The sequence below is a fragment of the Lichenostomus cassidix genome, chromosome 2 (assembly GCF_008360975.1).
Source record: "Lichenostomus cassidix isolate B80296 chromosome 2, HeHo_3.0, whole genome shotgun sequence".
NCBI classification, from domain to species: Eukaryota; Metazoa; Chordata; class Aves; order Passeriformes; family Meliphagidae; genus Lichenostomus; species Lichenostomus cassidix.
This window is the reverse complement of record NC_139482.1, coordinates 52,806,360-52,825,219: the sequence shown is the minus strand read 5'-3', so window position 1 is coordinate 52,825,219 and position 18,860 is coordinate 52,806,360. Positions and strand designations below refer to the sequence as shown.

Sequence of the window (18,860 nt, the reverse complement as noted above, 5' to 3'; positions counted from 1 at the left end):
TTTACAACTTGTCTGTTAATTCGTGCCTTCAGTCACTGCCTTATTATTTCTTTTCATACTTCAATTTGGTTTATCTAAGTGTTTCCCTTAAGCTCTTCATGAACTATACATAAATGGTTAAAAAAGACACTAGAAAAGCGCAAAGAAGATAAGATGCAAACATTCTAAATCTTCTCATTGGAGAAGGGCTGCATAGTTAATAATAATAAAAAAAAAAAAAAACAACAACAAAAAAAAACCAAAACAAACAAACAAAAGAAAGAAAAAAAAGAAAAAAAGAAGAAGCCACCACTGGTTTGCATGGGAATTTGTGGGACAACTGCCCATTGTTAAATTAAGTTAATCTATTCATTTCCAAGTGTTTTCACCACACTACTTACTCTACTTTGTGCAGTGGACCTCAGCCAGGTTGAGGATTTACAGCCTTCTATGGCTACTCGTGCCCACACAGATCTTGAGAAGGTGTTCAGTGCATATAAAGAATCTTTAAAATAAAATTTGTTTGCTGTAGACATTCACTGCTCCCTCTCTTTCCTTTCTTTCTGCCTCTCCACCACCTTAATTTGTCTATGGACTTGGCTTCTTTCTTCTTTCATGACTAATATTACCATCTGTGACATTACATATCAAGATAGCAATGCAACATATTAAGCACAGGAAAACCCGGAATGTTTGAGTTCATCCAAGCATTTGTTGCTTAAAGTTCCAGCATTACTTGTAGCCACCTGAAGCATCCCAAAGTTCCTAAAAACACATTGCAATAAATCAGCAGGTTTCCATGTTGTTACTGAAATTGAGATATAAGACCTTATCGGAGCTGCCTTCTTGCAAACAGTCTCAGCAATTTTCTCGCAGTTTTATTTCTCACTAAAGGCTCATAAAAAGATATTTCATTTTTATGGTGTTAGCCTAACTACCACCTAGAGCAGCTCACTTTGGGAACTCCAGAACTCACTTTTGTCAAGATCTTCTGTTTTGCAAGAGAAGCACCACTCCCAGGTCAGACCAATGACCACAGCCTATGTGAACTATGCCCTCATGCAGCAGGGGCCAAGCAACCAGGCAGGAGCACAAACAAGTGCTTATCTCTGCCACCTTCTGCACTTCCAAGGATGAGGAAGGGGCAGTAGGTGCAACAAGAAATGTATCAAGTAAAAGAATCTTGCAATGGACACGTCTCAAGATGCAAGATCAAAATCAGAATGGAGGTCTCATCTCCTCCTGCTTCTTGTATAGTTCTAGACAGATCCAAATCTTATTTACCTAATAGGGATTGCAGTAACCACCAAGATCTGATATTCTGAGAGACAGACCTCCTCCTCCCAATGCTGATTTTTCAGACAGTGAGTTGCTTCACTGTTTATCTCAAAATCTGTATCTGCAGACATCAACCTGTCCAGTTTTTCTCTGCATTAATTATTTTCCACTTCAAGTTCTAGTACCTTCATGTAGAATTCAGTATTGAATAACCATATGTTCCAAACTGTATCTTATTTGCATTAGTGCATTCTACATTTTAAAATAAAATAGCTATATCTATAGCACATAATTATAAAATAGTGAATGATAAAGATCCGTGTAGGGTTAGGGGAGTTTCTTCACGTCCATAGTTTAAGTCTGTTATCTCCTTTCTAATTTATCCAGATTGCCCACTAGCACAAGTGAGGTAGCAGCAAGCTTCCTCCCTTTATCTGCTCCGCCTTTAATACCCACAGCTCGTAAGAGCTGAAGAGTTAATGCATCTACTCCTCATACTGCCATATACAAAATATGTGTGTGTATGAACATTATAACACAATACTTTCCTGTCTAAGATGACAAATAATCTAGTAGTTTCCTGTTGAAAAAAACACAAACAAATAAATATAATTAATCTTTCTGTGTAAGTCGTAGAAATGAGAGCAATATTACACAACAGAGATATAAAAAGGACTATGGTAATGTCTCGATATGGATTTAACTTGATTTGGCATGATAGACTTAGAAAAATGTGTAACAATTGTATTATTCAGAAGGGAAAGGTAAGCTGGAGAAAGGAGGAAACTGGAAGGGCAAAAAACAGGGAATGACAGACAGCAGAGAAAAAGTGTGCTTGAACAGAAATCCCTGCAGCTTTTGCCCTGGGCCTGCAAACAACCTTGCAGGGCCAAAGTATTTGCTGGTGGTGATGTCACTAGCCTGTGTTTTGTATGGATACTGGGCCATTTATGACCACAGTGTTGACATGTTAAGTGCTATGTGATTATCACTACTGTAGGGTAAATGATCTTCTTCTGAATAGGAATTTAAGAACAACCAATGTGCACATTAGATAAATGTGTGCAGACTCACATGTGTGCTCAAGAGTGCACACATAACACTATAGATGAAAATCTGTCTGCATAGAAATTGACAGAAATTCAGATGTTGCCCCAAGTGTGGATATGTTTTTAGTCCATAGAACACATGCATTGAAATATGTGTGCAACTTACTGTAGTTCTCTGCACTGCAGTGGGAGATACAGTGTGATACAGAAAGTGTATTCAGTATTCATTTGTGTATGCTGTTCAGATCCCATCTATTTCTGTAGCTGATGGCTTTAAACATTAAGGAAAATACTGGTGTTATAAGCATAGATGACTGAATTAGACATGTGGTTAACTTCTGCTGTCCACCCGTGTGACCCCAAAACACCTTCGGGCACAGGCCATAGTTTAAGTTGATAGCGGCTTCTGTTTGTGAGCTTTCTTTCTGGTTCTGGTCCATGGAACCCCATCAGCTGAGATCTTACCCAAGGAGGTGGGGCTGGGCGCTTTGCTCAGTGGAGTTGTAGAAAAATCTTCGGCAATAAACCACATTGCTCACCACCCCTCAGAAGTTTTTCACACCACTGCTACCCTGTGGCTCTGGAGCAGGGTTGATAAAGGACGGGAGGCTTTCCCCTTGCTGAGGTTGCTCCTGGCCCCAGGCGCCCGTGGCACGGCAGCAGCCCCTGTGGAGATGGGGCTGGGGAAGGCAGGTGTTGTTCCCACGACCAGAGCCCAGCTCCCAGGGGTGGAAAGTGGGGGTCAGGAAGTTAACAAAGGTCGGCCAAGACCCACTGGCTCTTCCTAATGCTCTTTTCCACCCACAGCCCCTTGGAACTCCCCTGATTTCTCCCAGTGCGGTGTCTGGGGGAGTTGCTCTACTGCTGCAGGATTCAATTTATTTTTCTCGCTTCCAAACTATGCTTCTGCAGAGTCTCAAGTCAGTTTTGTTTCAGCTGGTGTCGAGCAACACACAGGAGAGATGCAGCTCTATTACACTGGTTTGTTTTTCTTTTCCTTCCCTTTTTTTAACCTTTTTTTTTTTTTACAATTTTGACAGGAAATCTTGCTCCTTTTTCTCTTGCATAAGTATGAAGTAACCCTGTGAAAACAAATATGATTACTTGTTGTTTACATGTGTAAAACTGAAAGGACAGTTTTGCTGATGAAGTTATATCTGAAGACTAGTGTTGTATAAAGGATTTATTTATTTGTATTTGTATGCTGGCCAAACCAAAAAATCAACAACAATAAAAAAATTCTTTTGGTCTACCCAGAATTAAAATTTGTCAGTTTTGCTGCCAAACAACAACATACAAATTTGAAAGAAATGTCATTTCGGGTCAGAAGGCATTTTATGTAGGCTTTTAAACATTCATTAAATATAGGTAAATTACAAAAGAACCCCTTAACACAAAATGAGAACTGTGAAGTTTCTACTTTAAAACTTCAGTGTGAACCCTCTTGACATTTCAAAATGTTTCTTTTGACCTAAGAGTTTCATTCTGCTATAATAAAGGTTGTAAGGAAATGAAAGCAAGCTTTTTGATACTGATGATGCTTCCTTTCATAGAACTGGAAAGGTTAAAAAATGGTTAACTAGAAATGGTCTTAGGTATAGCTGGAGAATGTACCTTTTGGGTTTGGCTCTATAGAAAACATCCAGGCACTAAACCAAATTAAAATATATAGACTATAGTGTAAAGGGAAAGTTTTATCCAAACAAAATTTAAATAAATTCATGCATTTCACTAGGTTAAAAAATCAAATAAACAAATAATTTTGCATGTATGTAATGGTCTCAAGATTTTGTAATTTCTCTTCCCCTTTTAAAAGAATAAGACCCAAATGTGGATAAAATTATCTTACTCTTCCCAAAGTGAAGAATTTTTCCAAGTTCTTATGCTGAAAAAACATATTTCTTAGGAATTAATGATTAAACCTATGTAGAATAAGACTTTTAGTGCTCTAGTTAAGGAAAAATAAACAATTGCATTGGCTAATCTGAGTTCAAATAAACAGATGCATAAGCTGAGCTGTTTCAAAGCAATACAGAACTGAACAGAGACCATTAACACTTGAAACACTTCATAAGGTTCAGAGATTAACCTCTTCAAAGCAAAATATGCCTAGGTCTTGTACAGCTGCACTGAGGGAGTGTGTAATATCACCCCTGTATAGTGGCAAGCTGTAACTGCATGTTTGCTGAGCACCTATGGTGGTGCAGCTCACGTGAACTTAATTTTAAAGATGAAGAGAACAAAAAATGTGGTCTCATTTATTGTTTACTGCAGCCAGCAAGGCTGACCAGACATAACGGTGTCCAATACACTTTTGAGTCTTAGCAAAAAAATGTAAATTTTCAGGAACTTTAACTCCTATGTGCCACAAAAAAGCCCCTTTGAGAGATATTGTCCAAATGTTGTAACATGGTTTTGACCCTTGCTTGTTCAGTTCTGTGTACAAATTTTTGATGGCTCATGAAACAACTTTCATGGCTTGTAAGGAAATCTTGGCTATCTGTGCAGCTGGGTAACAGAGACGGAAAGCACAAAATCTGTGTTTTGGTGCATTGTGAATTTCCAAACAGATCTCTCCAGCTTCCCAAGTCTACAGACTATTTCAAAAACAAACAAACAAACAAAAAAGAAAAAAAACAGAAAAACCAAAACCATGTAAGCAACTAACAAAAATCCCCCACCAAACCAAAAACCACAACAAAAAAAACCACTACCGAGAAAAACAGAGCATCTTGAACTAGCAAAAGACTATTGTATATGGGTCTCAGAACACACAAGAAATGAGGGCCACATGCAATAGTGCTGATATCCTGACAGAAAATACAAGACCTGCCAAAGTCTTTTTTCAAGCGTTGTTTTGCAAATGCTTCAAATTCAAATTTGCATGGATTGCTTTGTATGAATTTTTCATTCAATCAGACTTCTTCACACTTCTCTAAAATAATTCAGAATCATTGTTCAACTTATAACATTTCAGTTTATTGAGGGAAAGGAGGAGACATGTAACATTTTTTGAGAAGCACACAAATAAGATTTTTTTCCTCAGGAGTCCAGGCCAGGTTTTACATAGACTTCAGTACAAGCCAGGCTAGGATTTTGGTGTTTTAGCCAGCACCATGTGATTCTAAATATAAATGTAGAAATGATCAATAAGGTTTCTAGTTGCAGAGGTCACTATTAAAACCTTTACAATTGCCATTTGCACATAATTAACATTACCACACAGTTTACAGTATTCCCCACACTATGAATGCTGCTGTTAAGATAATTAGGGAAAAGTTAGAATTGTAAAGATTTGAATTTGTTTATTCCTTAATACGGAGTCTCAATGCTGTGATTTAAGGAACTCCCAATAACTGCAGAAGCTGCAGGGGGTTTTGCATGGGAAAGGAAGAACAGTATTTCTTTTAAGATCTTCTTAAAACTTTGTTCCACTGATGAAATCCTCTATAGTCTGTGCTATTATAACCTGAATAATCTATACTATAACTCCAAATTTACATATTTTAATTACTTAGTTTTTTCTCTTATAGAAATGACTGTTTCTTCTATTGGAAGAATTCCACTTGGAAATTTCATTTTCAGGATTCAATAAAAATAGCTGTAAGAACTCCTGATGGGTTTGAGGTCAGAGCTTTTAAACAGGTTTTCATGTTTGCCAGGTTTTACAGCCCATTTTAAAATATGTCCTAGTGTCAAAGAAGCCCAGCTGCGCTGAAATGATAAACATGACTAGGGATGCTTCAGACTGTGGATGACCTCTTTCAAAACACAGGAATGAGGCTCAACTTCTCAGGCAAGAGAGAGCAGCAATTCTGACACCCTAGGGTCTTCCTGCATTGTTCTAGGTGGGTACTTAACTTCTTCCAAAATGTGAGTCCAGGGAATGTTCATTTGCAGTAGGAAGCCATAAGCCATTTCAGCTGAGATGTGGTACCTCTGTGTCACCCCACAGCCTGCAGTGTAGACAAGTCCTGAGTGTGTTTGAGCTGTATAAACATAACCACAAGCTAAACAGTTTCATTGTTCAATACAGTTTTTTGCTGGGCTTGGAAATTGAATTATAAATGCCTTTCCATAAAAGCACCCTAAGGGTAACAGATGCCTAAAATACATCGGCTCCGTTATCAAGAAGTAGATTATCCAAACTGAATACACAGTATCAGAGTTTACTGATTTGTATGTAATCTGCATTCTTAACATTTTCCTGGAGTGCAGTTAGTTTGGGTTAGTAGGACTTACTGTACTTCCAGTGTTGAAAGATGAATAGGCCTATCAGCTGAACAGCATAATAAATTTGTTAGGCTGCACGTCGTGCTCCACCTCTCCATTGTTCTTCATCATGTATAATGTAGCCTAATACAAGATGGCAGCTGTTAGTAGAAAAATAGTGCAGCAGCCGTAAAAAAGTGATTTATGTCTTATTACCAAAGCATCTAATATTAAGAAGCTGGTTTTTGGGAGGGCAGCAAACAAGTGAAATGTGAAACACAGCATATATATATTCATGAAACATAGGAAGCTATGAAATGTTAGACTGACAGTGAAATTCTCCCTGGGTAACCATTGTAAAGTCAGATTAATAAAGGGGGTAATTGGTGGTGATGGTTGTGGATGTTCAGAGTTGCCTACATGTCACAGCTGCTTATGCTGGAGTATCAGAAGTATGTAAAATGCATCTCCTGACATGAACCCAAATATCCTTCCTACCAAATGACATAAGCAAGGCTAATTTAAGGTGGCAGCTGGCAGAAAGAAAAACATACCAAGCAGGAAAGTTGTTCCTAGCAGCCATTATGTAGAGAGGAAACAATGAGATGGGAGAAATAACATGGACCTCATTCCTCTGCTGCATTTTTCTACTGGTGTAAATTCACCAGTTTAAGGCTACAGTCATAGATTAAGGATTTCTCCCTGGATGCTGAAAATGCATCAGAGAAAATTCTGTATTTGGTTTACAACATACCTAATGTGACTAAACATGATCGTGCAACATCTTGTCAGTTTTGCCACTGAATGATGTAACACATTAATCTAGGAGACAGTGAATTATGACTACCACATTAGATTACTCCTTGGTTTCTGTTCAACATACACTGTGTGTGTATATACTGAAAACGTACATATGTCTCTGTGCATATATACATATATATATTTAGGCTGCTGCTAAGTGTGATGGTTTTGGTTCAGTTGGTGGCACTCTTCCTTCTCAGTGAATACTAAACTAGTTCTTCCTCCCATGATGCTTAATGAACAGTGGAGTATGCTTGAGTCAGAGAGGTTAATAGCCCTACTTTTGTGAAAAGTGCCACGGAATCTTTCTTTGCGAGCAGTGAGAACTTCACATTAAATACCCTCTGAAAGACAGCCTGTGACTTGCTCAGAGTCGTAGACTGGGGTGTTGCTGTAATGCAGAAATAGGGGAAACCATTCTACATATTTAAGTGACTGAGTCATCCTGCCCCCACAGACATTTACCAGATGCAGTGAAACATAGTTTATGTGGAGTTACAAAATAATAATGAAAGGTAGTATGTCTGGAAAATACTGTATCTTCTCTCTGGCATCTTCTAAAAGGTAAATATGAAAGAAGCTTTCAGCTAATTGTGCGTGGTCATGTTGTACATATTTTGGATGGAGATCTCTCAGACCCTTTGCTGTCATGTTCAGGATTCAATAAGTACTGAATAAGTTGAAGCAAGTGAGACCTGTGGCAAAAATGGCCACATTTTTTGTTGTTGCTAGAGGCCTTGTCTTGGAAAAAATTCCAGTCCTTTTAGGAAAAGGGCTATGGAGTTCCTAATTCCTATGCTTTAGATGTCCTAAATGACTTTCTAGCGACAGGTTAACCAGTATAGAGATTATTCTAACAGAATGCTTTATGCTTTGAAGTTTTGATCACATCCATGGCAAAGTGAAACAGCTAAGAGGACTCAATTTTTGTGAAGCTCTGTTGAGTTCTTGCCCTCTGCAACTCAGTGTGGCTAGAAACTTCCCACTGGCAGCTGTATGGGCTCCCTCTACAGCTTCTGAAATTCAGCCATTCAAGAAGTTTGTGTGGCTGCAGGATTAGGTACTGATTTTGCAAATGCCAGCAGTGCCGTAATATTGCACAGTGGAGGCATGTGTAACCACAGAGCATTTTTGTACCTAACTCCACAGAGGCCTGGTAGGTCACTGCTAGGTCACTGCTGGTAGGTCACTGCTACCACACTGAACTTTTCAATCGTGATTCAAATCACATTGGGGTCCTCAAATAACCATTCTTCAAGGGCATCAATCTTGTTGTCATCTAACATACTGATTACCAGTTTCCTGAGGGTTCAGCTGTGTATATAGCTTTTCTCCCCTCCCCAGACTTTCTGTCCAGTGCCAAAGAAACCCTCTTGCATATTCAGAAGAGCCCAGTCTCTGTTAGCCCATTGGTGTTGACTTCTGCCTCCACAAGACACTTGGGGATTAAAATACCAGTCATCGATCCATGCTCCCATCTTAGAAAACTTTTTTTTTTTTTCAGCATTGATTTATGACAGCAGGAAGGACCATGCCCAGCATTGCTGTCACTAAAATTGACTGGCTTGCTGCAGCAACATGCCAAGGAACTCATGCTGCCTCTGCACCCATGACTGTCTTTGTCTTTGCCCTGAGCACCATGTGTAGGGAAACTGTAGCTGCTAAACATTGCAAAATGGCTTAGGAATAATCCTGTCCCATTGAAGCCAGGGGACAAAGAAACATGTGCCTAGCTCAGGGGGAATTCTTAGGAAAAAGACTTGGCAAGGACAGCAGTATTAAGCCCATATCTCTGGTATTGAGACACCTCATAATAGCGTATTTTCACCATAACTGTTTTCACAACTTACATGATTAAATCTACTGTTAATTACAGTACCATACTATTAAACATAACTTTTTTCACCAGTTTCTCTGCAGTCTCTATATTAAAGGATATGAAATAATGTTTTTACATTTCTGGTTTAAAAAAACCATAAATCCCTCTGCTAGCCAATACTGAAATAATATTTTTATATTTATTACAAATTTTGTTCAGTCACTACTTATCCTTAGAAAATTGTGATTGTTTCAGATGTCCAAATTAGCTGTTCAGACTTATTCCAAGCAGATTTCAGTTTGTCAGATAATAACACTGCTACATTGGTATGGCCTGTTACCTGAATAGATTCCAGAAACTAAGTACAAACCATGTTAGAAATTACTTCAACTGTCATTACTTAGTGGTATTCAAGGTGAAATGAGGTAATTTTAAAATAGCATGAAGTAAGATTGCATAATAATTTAGGTCAAAAAGTGAGTAACAAGTCACATAGCTGAGATGAGCAGAATACAGTGAGTGTAGAACAGCAAATACCAGGCATTCCTATCATAATTCTAGGTCCTATTAGACTAGCCATTTCTTGAAGTCCGAGTAAAGAAAAATGTTAACATTGCTGCCAGAAACAGTTCTTACAAAGTTTGATGACACAGGATGATTTGTATTTTTATGGAGACCGATTAAAGCACATTTAGAGATAACAGGTACAGGCAGCATACAATTATTGGAAAGCTGAAGAACGTGCCCTCTCATGAAGTGTAGCAGTTATTAAAACTGCAATAGAAAAAAGCAATTCCTGCCCACTACCAAAAGATCATTTCGCCCAATTATAAAAGGGCATGTGATACTGGAAACTAAAGCAGTGCAGGCAAATTGAAGCAGGTTATATTTCCCTGCCTTTCTTTTTTGGAATGGATGTGCAACACACATGGATCAAAGCAAAGGGCTTTGTTTGTGGCTGCAATCTCTACCATTTCTCCTTTTCATGCCAAATCACACAAAAACATTCCAAAACAAGTTTTGCCAAATACTCCTAATCTTCAGGAATTATGATTAGGTGAACTTGTTATTCTATAAAACTATTTTACTGAATCATCTTTTAAATTATTTATATGCCATATTTTAGCTTGTCAACTGAACTGCTTGAAACAGTATGTTTCTACTCAGGAGTATGTTTTCTATCTTTCAGTGGCAATCTATGCTTTGGTTCTGTGTCCTTCCACCTTTAAATCAATCACTAAAGCAAGAAACCCTTTACTTTTCAACAACTACCTTAGTAGATGAAACACTTCCTTTGATGGAAGCACCATAGCCACTTTGCTTGCAAGGACAAAGAATAGAGTCACATGTAGTTTTCTATCTAAACAAATAAGTTTATATGCAGCTTTACTTCTAGATCTGAACTTCAAAAATCTGTCTTGTTCTGCTTTCTATATCTTAGAATACTTCTCTGATTTCCTGCCTCTTCACTCTTGCCTGATACAAGCATTGCCAGGATGAGCATTGTAAGTAGCTTTATATGCTCGTTGTACCCCAGTGTTTTCTTCAATAACACACTGAACATCCTTGCAGTAATTCAAAATTAGGGAATTTGTTTAACAGACGGAGCTGAGTTTCTGTGCCTCTCTTCACATTGGCTGAAAGTACCTGAGCTTGGGTCAGACATCAGCTTTTCAAGGAGCTCTGTGCTGTGCTTGTGTACCTTTTTGCTTTACGTAATTTCTTACTTTTTAATTTCTTTTTCTTTTTTTTTTTTTTGACTGTGTTGAAGTATTCCGTAATGAAGGATATTTCTACCCTTCTTTATTACAGAGTTTGCTGGATGCTGATTTCAGTCATACTGGACTATATCAGAAGTAATCAGAATGCAGTAACTCCAAATATCTTCTGGTGTCGCTAAGATCAGGTCTGACTCACTTCTATACCTAGTCTTTAAAATCAAATCTGTTCTTTTTCTCTTTAAAACTGTCATTATGTTCTGCTGTACTTTAAGGTGTAGTATTACTTGGAAAAAAAGAGCATAAAAATGACATTTAAAGGTTCTATATTTGTCTGACAGTTGTTTCTGTTGCAGAAGTGCTCATTTTATAAGTTAAAAAGCTGTCTTTCCTTATACTTTCCTAATAGTTAGCCCAATATGCACAGGGTGTTATGATTAGAGTTATTGACACACCATCATCATATTCTGCAACCAGTGAAGGTCATCTTACATTTTAAAGCCTCTGTCTGCTTGCACCACCCTGTCATCTTCAAATCGTGCCCCTGGTAACACTGCCAGGCCTTTTGCATTGCACAAGCACATTTCAGGTCTAAAAGATCACATTATGCAAGGTAAACATATATCACAGAAAAAAAATGGAACTCAGACTTTATGTTAGCATGGCAAGAATCACAGTTATTAATAACAGTAAAACTTTTGTTTTTCTATCAGAAACAAATAAGAATCTATTCAAGGTCATTCTTTGGGGGCCGGGTTTGAGACATAGAACTTTCAGCACAGAGATCTGGTCACCATTCTGCTAAATGCACCAGGAAAGCCTTAATTTGATCTCAGAGGAGAGTGTTAGAAAATGAAAACAGTACCTTTCGGTTTTGCAGAAGTGGTGGTGTGTGTTCAGCTGCTTTGGCAGGGAATGTGTTGCTATGGGTGTACAGGCAGGAGTTGGCGGGGAAAGGGGTTAGCTGTAATTTATGGATGTAGCATGCTATACCACCAAGCAAACTTCCACATCTCCTTGTAGTCAAAGGTCTGTCTTTTGTTTTCTTTTATAAAATATATTAACCAATTTGGCAATAAACGTACAACTTTTGTCATATTGAGAATAACAACATGTTATAACACAAAAGAACAAAGGCTGGAAGTTGAGGGAAATTTTTAAAAATGGAAGAAAAAAAAGAAAAATGAAGACATGAAACTGTTGTGTTTAGTTTTGAAAAAAAAACCCAAAAACAAAAACACCATCTTTCCCCTCCCTCCTCGCCTTTTTAAAATATACTTGAAAATGCAACATTCGGAAAAATCTACACATGTCTAAATTTAGGGTCTGTGTTACTTTACTCTGCCTTTCTTTATCACACTTTAGTCATCCATATATCATTTTGTAGAAAGCGTATGTGGCAGGCTGATGCATGTCTTATTTTATAAATATTTATTACCCACTGGTGTGTTCCTATCTTTGAAGTTGCAACCACTTCTTTTCAGCCCATATTCCCTCCTTTTCCTTATTAAAAAAAGAATCTTGTCAAACAATTTTGTTTATGTGGAAATGCTGTGAAGACTAGTTTAGTTTTGGTTTTAGCCTCATCTTTTAGTTTGCCTTGCTTCCCCCCCCTTACTTTTCTTTTTAGAAAATGTAGGCTGGGAATAATGATGTAAACAACATGATTTCTGCTGCTTTTGCATGAATGAAGCAAGGCACACCTGGCCATTCATAGGCTCATATGCCCATGGGTCTGTCTCCCCAGGGATTCATTGGAACAGCTAGGAGGACTTGAGCTTGAAGGAAATATGACTGGCTTTTGAAGAAAGCTCAGAGACAATCATCACAGTCTGTAGCTGCTCAAAAATGAGGATAATACACTTTTGTGGTTTAACAGGAAGGGATTTTAAAAATATATATTTTAAAACAAAACCCAAACAAACAAGCAGAAACAAAAGCAAAACCCAAACAAAACTCCAAACCACCAAGCAGTTGGCTGCATCAGGATAGAGATGGTTTACTGCAGCATAAATGTGTTCTTGCCTTGTGATGTAGAGTGAATTGTCTCTGTCCACAGAGGACCAGTGTTTTCTCATAACCTGATCCACTATGTTATTATACCAGAGGAAGTGTGGTATTATACTGAGGTAAAAGTGACAAAACTAACTGAGACTCAGCAATTAGCTTTTCCAATTAGAAACATGATGACCTAAAATTTATGTCTTATTTTTCTTCCCTCTCTCTGTCCCTCTAAGGAAATCGTATGGGAAAAGTTTAAATAAGCTGGATTCAGAGGGAACAAAAGAGAGGCCTACTTGCTGTCTTGACCTACTGTTACACCCCAGCCACTTAAATCCAGGGGTTAAACCTACATTCTTTTGCTCTGGGTAAACACAAAGGAGAAATACTGACCAGATATTCTCAAGAGGTAAAAATCATACAAAATTTTCCTGCCAAACTATAGAAAATCAAAGAACTTTGGCAAGTGATTTAGTACAACATAAAATACATATCAGAGCATAGACCTAGCCCATTCAATATAAAAACCTTTAAACCCATTTGATATTATATTCTGTGAAAAAAGAAAGGGAGAAAACCAGAATGACAGGAAAGATACAGAAAGACAGACACAGCTACCAAGTCCTGGGTTCCAGCAATGTAATGGATAGAAAACTCCAAGATGAAGGTAGGATTAAAGAACAACACGCTTGGCTCATGGTGAGGCTTCTAAAGGCTTTGGCCCATCCTCGGCCTTCTTCCCAGGTAGGGCTTGCTGTCTCATGGCCACTCAGGGACTGGTTTAGGCAGAACTGGGACTGTCTCCAGTGTGCCGTGGTTGACAGACACTGCAGAGCTGAGACATATGGGGGGTCAGGCCACTACCTCACCAGACCAAAACCTGACCCATGCCCTACACACATTCCAAGCATCCCAAGATATCTCGAGAGAAAATGTTCTTTCCAGTCTCTGACATCTACCAAACGAGAGTTTCTGTTTTACCCCAAAGTCTGCCATTCTCTTTCAATACTCAAAACTATGTCTGCATTTTCCAGCTATACCAACCAGTTTAATAAAGTGTTCAGCTTGATTTTCTTACTGATGATGAACATTTAGCTCACACTGGTCATTATAAGGTGCAACTCCCTTTTCTGGGGGACAGTTCATTTCTATGCATGCAGCTCATTTCTATGCAAGTGTTCAAGGCCAGGTTGGATGGGGCTTTGAGTAACCTCGTCTAGAGAATGGCATTCCTGCCTATAGCAGGGGGATAGGAACTAATTGGATTTTTAAGGTCCGCTCCAACACGAACCATTCCATGATTCTTTGATTACTGATACTTAGATGCTCTTTCATTATTTTGTGAAATTCTTCAACAACTTCATGTCACCATCCTTTTTCATTCCCTTTTCCAGATTTTCATGCTCACAGCACTGTCCTTAATGCAGAGCCAGGCACTAATGACATCTCTCCTTTTCTTTCAACTGTTTTAATTAAAACTACTACTTGTGTGTGTGCTGTCTTTTTTATTCCATGATGAGTTGGTTTATTTTGGAAGAGTTAGTGAGTTGTCTTTGTACATTCCTCCTTGAAAATCCAAGCTGACTATATCAGTGGACAGGGTGGTTTCCATGAGCTTGTTAATTCCTTCATAGAAATGAAACAGGTTTTCCACACAGCAAGCACAACATTGACCCTTATTGTCATTTATCTTATTTGATCTTTTAGCTCATTCTTAGATATGGATTTTTCAGGCTGCTCTCATTCTTTTCTAATTTTATCTGTTTTTAGAATTATTTACTGACATTTGTGTTCATTTTGTTTTCTCAAATATAACTTTATTCTACTGACCCATCATATTGGCTTTTGGGCTCTTTTTCAGTACTGTAACTCTACTGCAGTATCCTTAAACAGTCTGCAAGCTGCTTTGAAATATTCAACTGTCCCTTTTAGCTTCTTGAAGTCTTCATGGGATTTTGCAATTTCTTTTTCTGCTGTAGCAGAAGTAGGTAGAAAGATGAATAAGTATTACATATCTTCTTCCCATTTCAGAATATTATGATAATACATTATTGAGTTGGGTTATTACTGATCATAGAAGTTTGCTTCTTTTCTTCTTGTCTAGATGCTCCCTGAAGAAGCCACTTGTGGCAGAAAAAAAATCTCTGCGTCATATCCTGATGTGGTTGTTACTTCAAGGGGGTAATTGAAAGCCCTCCTCTCTTGCTGCATTTCCTCTCTCTGCAGTCCCTCTACTGTGGCTAGCACAGGTCTTTCCCATGAGAACTTTCTCTTGTGTTTTATAAACAAAGATAAAGTTTGGATGTTATTGAAACACTGTTTTGAGATTTGGACAGTTCAGGCCTCGCCAATCAGGCCTAGGGGGAAGTTTCTGACTGACCAATCTGGGTGACCTCTGAAAAGTCTATATAAGTTGGAATCAAAATAATAAATCTCTCTTTTCTTGCCACACTGAGAACCCGGGTCCTTTCTCCGCTAGCGGCTCAACAGCGACACTCTACTTTTCCTCAGATTCTACAGACCCTCTCAGTACCTGGGTGGGTCACTGGCAGGGCAGGTCTAGTGCTGGGCTACTCCTGTTTGGACTTGGAGTTTCTATTTGCAGAGAATGTCTCTTATTTGTTGACATAATTAATTTATTTATCTGATATCCCTTCTTCCTGTCCAGACATGTGGGGGTGGCATAAAGCTCCTATGCCTGAGGGTACTTTCTTTGGCTATAGAAATAGGAATGGAGCAAAGCCTGTAGTTTAAGCCTAGAGACAATTTCACCACAAGAGCTATGTGCAAATGACCAGGCTGCCCACTGAAAGCGTGAGAAAGGAATAGGATTTGCATGAAACACTATGCATCTGGAAGCATGCCAGATTTGAACCTGACTCATACTAAGGTAGTTTGCCATTGCTGGGAAGGGCCTGAGTTGCTTCTGATGGTTGTGTCATCTGCTAGAAATCTAAAAAAAAAAAAAAAAAAAAAAAATAGAAATAGTGTGATATGTCACTTCTTAACCAATCTGTCTGCCCAGACTTCAAATACATTTGTGGCCTCTGTACACTTTCATGGTGGCAAAAGCAATGAGTTGCCTGATGTCTGAAAGTGGTGCTGTGTCTTCTTCCTGTACTGTGTCATTTCTGAGGCTGAAATGACTACGGGAAGGACTGTGTCAGTGAAGAAGGCACACAACTCCGCTGAGAGCTAAGATTCAGACTTTTGAATGGGCTCCTTCTGTAGAAAGACTGTGAAATTGCATTCTGTAGCTGGAATTTTTCTACTTCTACCCCGATTTCAGTTATCTTCACATTTTTCAAAAGCATTCAACTCTGATCACTTCTCATATATAGTTCAGTAAAGTGTACATGTTTTCTACCACCTTACTATCTGCTCTTCTATACTCAGTGATCTTTCTTGGAAAATAGGACTTGATTTTGCTTTCAGTTAAGCCATCCAGGTCTGTAACACCCATCTGCCTTCATTAAGATCAAGCCAACTGCATCCTAATTCAGCCATAAGAGGCACTCTTCTGTGTGTCTAAGTTGGGGAGGAGCTGTCTGCTCAAGGGCCCCTCTAGGGATCTCTACTAGATACTAGTGGAGATCCCTAGAGGGGCCCTTGAGCAGACAGCTCTTGCCAACTTTCATCTGGATGTTTTTCTTGTTTGAATAAAGCTAAAATGTTTTTTCTGCTGTTATATGACATTCTGGAAGCCATAACTCTGTTAAAATACATTTCTATCTTCTCAGAAATAGTAATTTTCTCATGCACCAGGAACTGAATGAGTTAGATATATTAAAAAATTCATAGAATCATAAAATGGCCTAGGTTTGAAGGGACATTAAAGATCATCCAGCTCCCTGCCATGGCCAGGAACACCTTGCAGCAGACCAGGTTGCTCAGAGCCCCATTTAACCAACCTGGCCCTGAACACTTCCAGGTATGGGGCATCCACACCTTTTCTGGACATCCTTTGCCAGTGTCTCACCACCCTCACAGTGAAAAATTTTTTTGTCATCTGATCTAAATCTACCCTGTTTAGTTTGAAGCCATTCCCCCTTGTATTTTCACTACAGGCCCTTGTAAAAGACCTCTCCAGCTTTCTTGTAGCCCCATTTATGTATTAGAAGGCTGCCCTAAAGTCTCCCTGGAGCTTTCTTTTCTCCAGGTGGAACAAGTCCAGCTCTCTCAACCTGTCTTTGTAGGAGAGGTGCTCCATCTATCTGACCATTTTCATGGCCCTCCACTGGACTCACTCCAGCAGGTCCACGTCTTTCTTATGCTGAAGTCCCCAGAGCTGAATGTAGTACTCTAGGTGGGGTCTTACAAGAGTGGATTGAATTTGCCCATGTCCACTTTTCAAAGACAAAATAAACCCATTCCCTCTCACAGTCCTCATAAGACAAAGATACCTGGATCCTGCCACGTGGATGTTTCTCCCAACCCTTTTACTTCGGGTGCTCATAGTCACTGGCTGTTGGAGGGGAAAGGGAAACATCACTGTTCACTTAACTCTGTTCTGCAGATAGTATTTGGGATTCTCTAGCAGACAATGTCTTCCTGCACTATTTTTCCAGTCAATGCAATTCTACCAAAGCTGATGAAAAACAATAGTAGACAGGAGAGATGAGACAAATACAGCTCTTTTGAAACTGTGAACCACCCAGAGGTCATAGAAGTTGGGCAGCACGTATTTGCAAGCCATGGATTTGATCATGGTGCTATATTTCCATCAGCAGCATAAGGGAGGACAGTCACTCTGACCGCTAGGCAGTACTTAAAATCAGTCTGTGTTTGTATTTCCAAAAGACAGACAAACTTAAGTAAGAAATGAATCACTGAGGGCAGCTGGAGAACTACCAAAACTTTGACTCTTTTAGCCCAGTGACAAGTGTGGGAAGAATTGTGATATGCACTGAAACTAACCCAGCGACTCAATAGCTCAAGTAGTAGTGGGAAGACACTCCTCTCAGGTTAGAAATCCACACTGAGTAGAAACTATCCATGTATCTGTTTTCCCAAATCACTTGGTGTTATCTGCCTTTGTATTTAAGTAACTTGATCTAATTTGTTTAGGATAGGTTTTTTCAGTATTAGATTGTTCTACCAATGCAAAAGGCAGCTCTTAGTTCCCCACAGTTCTTTTCAGATGGAGCATTTCAACAAGGCTGTACAATAGCAACAGTTCTCAACAGCATTCTTAAAGTAAAAAGGAAATAAAATAGCGATAGAAAGTGGAAAAAATCTGTATTGCCCTATCTAGTACTGCACTCTGTGTCATGATAGAGAAAGGATAGTTCCATTTTACACCTGAAGTGTAAACTTCAGTTGTACCAGGTTAATACACTAGCAGTTGGAATCAAGTAACCCTTATAGTTTTATTCTGTTAGAGCAACTTCCCAATCCAGTTGGATTTTTCTTTCCTGGCCATAATAATCGTAGAGTCATCTAGGTTGTAAAGATCGTTGAGTCCTTTAAGATTGTTGAGTCCAACTGTATAAACAGCCATCATAATGAAGGGAAAGAAGCAAATATTCAAATATATCTTAGTTCTACCCAAAACAAAGGCTTTCTCTAGCACTGATTGCATTGATTTTTTTTCAATATATTTTCAGTAAGAGGAAACCAATTCAGTTCTCCAGCCTTTATAGAAAGTCATTCAGTGCCTAATTATTTAAAGGCCTGCTGATAGCTGTGGTGGCCTATGCTTGAGCACCATGCAAATAATCTCTTTAAAGAAAGATCAACTTCAGAATTCTTGTTTCCCAATTCTCACCCCACTGGAATATCGCAGAAGTCCATTTATCGCCATAGGAATGCAGTGACAGGTGAAAACTGTTCATAAATTCACTCTACTTTCAAATATGAGAGTATTCAGATAATTTCTCACTTAGAGAAATTATCAGAGATCAGATGCTTGTGATCAGACCTCTTTGATCATTTAATCTGACTACCAATTACTTTATAAACTAACCCATGTGAACCAACAGCTTTCCAACTTTTAACTTTTTT

The 18,860-nt window shown here is 38.7% G+C and overlaps 1 long non-coding RNA gene across 1 annotated transcript in view; it reads left to right on the top strand.

The window, feature by feature from the left end:
- Nucleotides 1–17,661: 17,661 nt before the first annotated feature.
- LOC146441375 (uncharacterized) overlaps nt 17,662–18,860 on the top strand; it is an 81,980-nt gene continuing 80,781 nt past the window's right edge. Inside the window, exon 1 of the long non-coding RNA XR_014849874.1 lies at nt 17,662–17,821. This is a non-coding gene — a long non-coding RNA (uncharacterized LOC146441375). The remainder of the gene's footprint in view (nt 17,822–18,860) is intronic.